The sequence below is a fragment of the Aedes albopictus genome, chromosome 3, assembly GCF_035046485.1.
Source record: "Aedes albopictus strain Foshan chromosome 3, AalbF5, whole genome shotgun sequence".
Lineage (NCBI taxonomy): Eukaryota > Metazoa > Arthropoda > Insecta > Diptera > Culicidae > Aedes > Aedes albopictus.
In genome coordinates, this window is record NC_085138.1 from 23120791 (window position 1) to 23127455 (window position 6665).

The window sequence follows — 6665 nt, forward strand, 5'->3', positions numbered from 1 at the left end:
ACAGATGTTCCTCCAGAATATGTCATTCCAGCAGAAATTTATTTACAGTTTCTTTCAAGAATACATCTTGAAATGCGTTCTTCCGCAAAATCCTTAAAAGAATCTTGCAATAATTCCTCTATGAATGGATGCTTTCAGATTTCCTTCCAGGATTTTTTTTTCGAAATTTCTTGCAGGGTTCCTTCCAAAGATCCTATCAGGTATCCCTCCATAGGTTCTCCAGGGATACCATCAAGAATAACTCCAGAGATTCCCTCAGAAATGCGCATTTCTTCAAAAACTACTCTACGAGTTATGTATTCCTTAGCATTTCTACAGGAATCCCTCTATAGCATAGGTTCCCAAACTTTCAGGTCGCGCGACCTTCTTTTGCAAGCTGACGTAGTTTTCGCGACCCCCCATAGAAATTCCCTCATTTGTTATCTGTTACAGTAAAACATTTTACTGTTCCTCGCGACCCCTTGGATGAACGCCGGCGACCCCCCTGGGGGGTCGCGACCCACAGTTTGGGAAACCATGCTCTATAGGAATTCTCAAGAGATTTTCTAGAAATTTATACAGGGTGTTCTGCAAAATATGCAGGCATTCCTCCTAGAGCAGCATCATAAATTCATTTTAGGATTTATACAGATCTTTCTTCAGGAATTGTTTCAGACATTTTTCTGGTGATCCTTCAGGAGTTTTTCAGAGTTTTATTTCTTGGAACTTCTTAATGATGTTGTTCAGAAATAATTTTTAACACCAAAGGCTTTCGACAAAATTTTGCTGAAAGGCCCAGTAAAATATAAAGCTGAACTTTTGGCAAAATGTGCTGAATTTCAACGTTTTTGGTGATCAGTAATTTATGCTGAGCTTCAGTTCAGTACAGCTGAAAGCTTTAGCTCAGAAAAAATCAGCAAAACTTATTGAGGAGTGTTCGTAGAGGTTCTTCCAGGTATTCCTTTGGCGATTCCTTAAAAAATTGCTTTCCTTTAGAAATTTTCACTGTGATTACTTGCACAACTCATCCAGGACTTTGATTTTTTAAAAATTCAGCAAGAAGCTAGACTACCTCTTATATCTTGGGAAAATGCACAGTAATTTATTCAATGTATTTCACCTGAGGTATCTCAATCAGTCTGTACGATGTATGTCGAAGACGGTGATATAAATAAATAAATAAAATCTCCTGGAGTTCTTTTAGGGATTGTTGAAAAAAAATCACCGGAGATTCTTTTAAAAACTCCTTAAGGGTGCGTGCTTGTTGGAAACTGTTCCAGAAATTCATTAAGGATTGTCTCTTGAAAGTTTTCAGAAATTCATCCATGACTCCTTCCAGAGTTCCTTCAGAAGTTTCTTATGTTTTTTTTAGAGATATCTCAGAAAATTCCCCAGTTATTATTCCAGGAATTCCTCCAGAGATTACTTCAGAAATCCACCTGTAGAAATTTTTCAAGAATTCTTCCACAGGTTTTCACTGGAGGTTTTCTGAGGATTCCTTCAGAAAATCCTTAAGGATTCCTTGAGAAATTCTAAAATTCTTCCAGTAATATTTTTTTTAATAATTTCTGTGAGAAATGCTGAAAAAATCTCTGAAATATTTCTGACGGAATCGCAGGAAGTTTAAAAATTCTTCGTGGTAATTTCTGCAGAAATCCCTGAACGAATTTTATAAGGAATTCCTGGAAAAACTCATGGGGGAATTTCGACTTGATTTTAACCTTTCAGGACGCGCGAATCCAGGAATCCATGGAGGAATTACTAAAAGTATACTTTACATTGGTTTTCAAAAATTTCAGCAAGACTTCCATCCGTATTTTGAGAAATCGAACAAGAATTTCTTCGAAGCATTTCTCCTGACATATCTGCAAGAGTTGTTTCAGATATAGTTTAAGAAATTTATTCAGAAACTTATCAAGAGTGTTCGTTAGGAATCTTTTCAGGGATTTTTTAGAAACTACTCCAGAAAATCTTTAAGAAATTTCTTCAGTAATTTTTCAGTAATTTATCTAGTAGTTTTTCTTTGAGATTATTTTTAGAGTCCTTTAAGAGTTTTCTCATGAAAGTCTTTGAGGAATTCTTTCAAAGATACTCCAGACAATTTCTTTAGCTAATTCTCCAAGGATTAATTTACGATTTCCTCCAGAGATTCCATCAGAAATCCACCTCCAGATTTCTTTCAAAAAAATCTTCTGTGAATCTCCACAGGTATCTTGTGGAGCTCTTCCAGGGGTTCCTTCAGAAAATTATTAAGGGATTACCTAAGAAATTTTAAAATTCTTTCAGTAATTTTTGTGTAGTTTCTGAAAGCACTGCTGAAAAATCTCTGGAGGAATTTGCGTAGTATTTCTGACGGAATCACAGAAGCAGTTTCAAAAAACACGTTTGTAGGAGTTTCTGCAGGAATCCTTGAAGCAATTTCCCAAGGAATTCCTGGAGGAACTCATGGAGGCAATACCAAAGAATTTTTCGAAGGGGAATTTTTTGAAAAAAAAAACACACATGAAAGAACTTTTGAAGAAATCTTTTGCTGAAATTCCTAAAAAGTCCTTAAACATTAAAAGAGTCTCTGGATGTATATCTGAAGAAACTCCTGAAGAAAGTTCAGAACGGATCCATGGGGGAATTACTATAACAATTCTGAAGGAATCTCAAAAGAAATTTCTAAAGAAACTCCTGGAGCAATACTAGAGGAATCCTTCAATAGAGTACCTGGAAGATTCGAAAAATGTCTAGAGAATTTTCCAATGGAATTGCTGTAAAAATTCCTGGATATTTACAGTGCAATCACTGAAGAAATTCCAGAGGAAATCTAAGGAAGAGTCGTGCAGAAATGCCAGTACGAATTTTCAAAAGAATGACCAAGATATTTTCTGGAGAAAAAAATCGCGGTCTGTAAAAATTTCGGAAACAATCTTTGAAATAATTTCCGAATGCGAAGATGAACCAGCGAAAGATTGAAAATCTTAATAATAAAAAAAAAATGAACTGCTGGATCTGTGATTTTTTATGAAGGAATTCTTGGAGAAAATTGTGTTTCCTTCAGAAGGATTTTCTAAAGGACATCCTAGAAGAATTTCTGAAGTAATCCCAGGAGAAGTTTTAGAAGGAATTATGTAAAGATTTTATGAATGAGTTTCTGGAGTAATTTGTGGAGATATCCCTAGTGTAAAGGAATCTCTGGAGAAATTTATGAAATAATCCTTATAATAGTTTATAAATTTATTATTCTCTGTCAGATGATTCTCAGGAATCCCTGAAAGAATCTTTGAAGAAATCTTGGAAAGACATCCAAAAAATTCCTTTGCGAAATTTCTGAAGGAATTGAGATTTTTTGTTTTACTAAAAGAAATCGCTGGAAGAATTTGCCGAAGGAATCTGAAGAAAGATTTCTGTAAAATCCAAGATGGATGATGTTAAAATAGAATTGATGGAGAACTTTCTCAAGGAATCCGTGGATCATTTGTGGATCATTTTCTAGAAGAAATTCCTTGAGTATTTGGAATCCACGGATTTTTTTTTCAGAAGGAATCCAGGATAGGATTTATACACATTTTCTGAGTTTTTTTAGTTCTTAAATTTTGGACAAACCTTAACGAAACTTCAGAAAAATTCATGAATTCATGAATTCAATGGATTTTCCACAGAAATCGCTGAAATGCATATTCAATAAATTCTCAGAGAAATCTTAGAAGGCACCCCTGGCAGAATTTCTTATAGATTTCATTGAAGACATTCTATAGGAATCACTGAAGGAATTTCTGAAGAAATCTCTGAAGAATTTTCTAAAGAAATCAGTGGAGGAATTTTCAAGTTTTTAAAGAATGGGTTTTTTGTGAATCCTTCGAGCATCTTCTGGAGGAATCTCTCGAAGAATTCCTGAACGAATTCCAGAAGAGTTTCTGACGAAATACATGGAGGAATTTCTGCAGCAATGGTGCATAATTTTCTAAAATGATTCTTTTCAAACTTTTCATGAAAATCATGAAGGAAACTCTCACAGTATTTTCTATGGAATTCTTGGAGGAATTTTTAAAGAAATATTCTGAAGAATTTCTAAAGGATCCCGAAGATTTATATTATTCAGAGGAATTGCTGATTGAATGGAAGATGGATTTTTTTGACCAATCTTTTTTTTTTAACTCAACGTGCACAACCTACCTTTATTATTGATGTTTGGAAAGCTCGATGTACACTATAAGGTATTTAAGGAAAGCTTTATGGAATCTCTATTAGACAGAAAACAATGGTGGCATATCTCACCTATAACTTTCTGCAGTTAATTTAGTCAACTACATCTATTATTTCCAAAGTTATTATTACTGCATCAAAACGAACCCCGAACCCTAGCGATCGTTTTCTCACATTGAGAAAAAAACAACTTCCTCCGAATGGTCAGCCAACCAAACCACGCTGCAACAGCGAATGGCTCAGCTTTTCTTTTTTTCGAAGAAATTAATTGCCGGTTATAAAACTATTTGCCATAGATTTTCCTCGTGTTTGCTTTCGTCCCAGGACCGCATGTTCGTGTGAACCACAAACGCACCTGTATGTAGTTAGTAGCGTGCGACAGCAGTGCCAGCAAAGAGCATCGCCTCCGAGCATGTTGTTGTTCCGCGTATACGCTCTGCATTCCCTGCGGGAGATCTCACTTCCATCGTGAGCGCAAGTGCGCTGTTTAGATTGGTTTCACTAGTTGTTGGGCAGTTTGACTAGAAAGGGAAAACATACAAACTGGTGTGGTTATGGAGAATCAGCTGTTGCTGGAGTTGCTGCAGTTTATCATAATAGTTCCTGCAGAAACAGTGTAGTATATAGCTAGTCTGGAATTTGTATTCTGACTACTGATATCTATTATAGAAATTTATCAAATACAGTCGAGACTCTTATAAGATCACTGATCGGGGGGCGCAATAGGAACCCGCTTAATAGGAGACTAAGAGCTTATGGGATTTCGGCTTCTGGGGGTGTGGCCTATTATCTGTGCTATATCATATAACCACCGTGTGGAGCACTGCCATACGGTGGTGCGAATAAATCGTCGTTTAATTTGAATCTGCGTACTTCTTCCTCGTCGTTTGGAGTCTCGTCGGTTAATAAAAGTACACAGCGTAGGGCCGTTAAGACATCCTGGCCGAAACATGTTTCGTCCATCGGTTGACTAGGCCCCACGTTGTGTAATAATTGCCCCGGGGACAGGGTGACGAAAGAACGAACTACCGTTTACTGCTACAGATTTATTTGCACCACAGAGAGGCAGTGCTCCTGCTCTGTGGTGGTATATTGCTTACAACTAATTCTACATAGAACACGCTGTCGCTTATATAGGCGACAGCGATAGTACGGACAATATCAATACAATTCAAATGAATGTGAATAGCAGCGGTGCGCTGCTCTGCTACGTGTATCGAGCCCAACGCACAATCAGGCTGCTGCATGTCCACTAGCGCCACTTAGTGGCAGAATTGCGAAACAAGTGTTTATTTTTATGTAAGTTTATGTCGTACTGATCAACTTTGCCAAAGACACCAACTTTCTAAGTTATCGGGATTCTGAGATATGAGGTTTTGAAAATTTACTTGCTCACTAGCGCCGCCCAGTGGAGGAATTTCGAACTTCGCAACTCATCGTCAGTAAGTTATTGGCGTACCCAACAACTTTCTCGAAGACACTATCCTTCCAAATTATCAGAGTCTTGAGCTGTCGCATATCGTAACGTTTGCTTGACAACCTGATATGGTTCCTGTAGTACAATTTAGCATCAAACTGTTGATGGTCCCTCTAGTGGCCAAGTTGCCAACTAATCATATGAACCAAAGTTCTAAATGGTAGATCTTATCAAGTCCTAAAACTTTGCCGAAGAAAGTATTGCGCTGACCCTTAACACACCCGAGATAATAGGCCACACCCCCAAAAAGCCGAAATCCCATAAGCTCTTAGTCTCCTATAACGCTCACCCCTGACTAGTAGGAGTTCGTTTAATAGCAGTCCGTTTAATAGGAATTCGTTTAGTAAGAGACTCGACTGTATAATAGAGTGGGTCATCGTTTATATGGAAAATAAAAAGATTCAATGGCATCCCATCAGATCAAAGCTTTTTTGATCCCATTTCAGCACCCAAATAAGTGTGCAAAATTTGGGCACGATCGGTTATGTCTACGTTTTGCGCATCGTGTTTGAAGTTTGTATGGGGTTTTACATGGGAAAACACACTTTTTTGCATTTCTCTCATAACAAGCTCGAATTTTTCTAAGACCGTGTAACCGAAAAAGAGAAAACATAGCCTAGGGTATCCTGAAAAACTTTGTCGAAGATCGCGAAGTGATCTGAATGCTTATGAAAAAAGTTATAGCATTGGCATTGCTTGGCGAAACAACATGATTTTGTTGCTATTGTTATTCCTTTACAATTTTACATGTTAAAACATAAACACATGCATGCGGTTCGTAGGTTATAACTATTTTCACAAGCATCGGATCGCTTTGCGGTCTTCAACAAAGTTTTTCAGGACATCCTAGGCCATTATTTTACAGTATCGGTTAAAAAGTTTCAGACAAACTTTTTCAACTTATGGCTAAAATGCAAAAAAGTATGTTTTCCCATACAAAATCCCATACAAATTTCAATTGCAATGCGCAAAGTGTAGACGTAACCGATCGTGCTCAAATTTTGCACAGATACTCAGG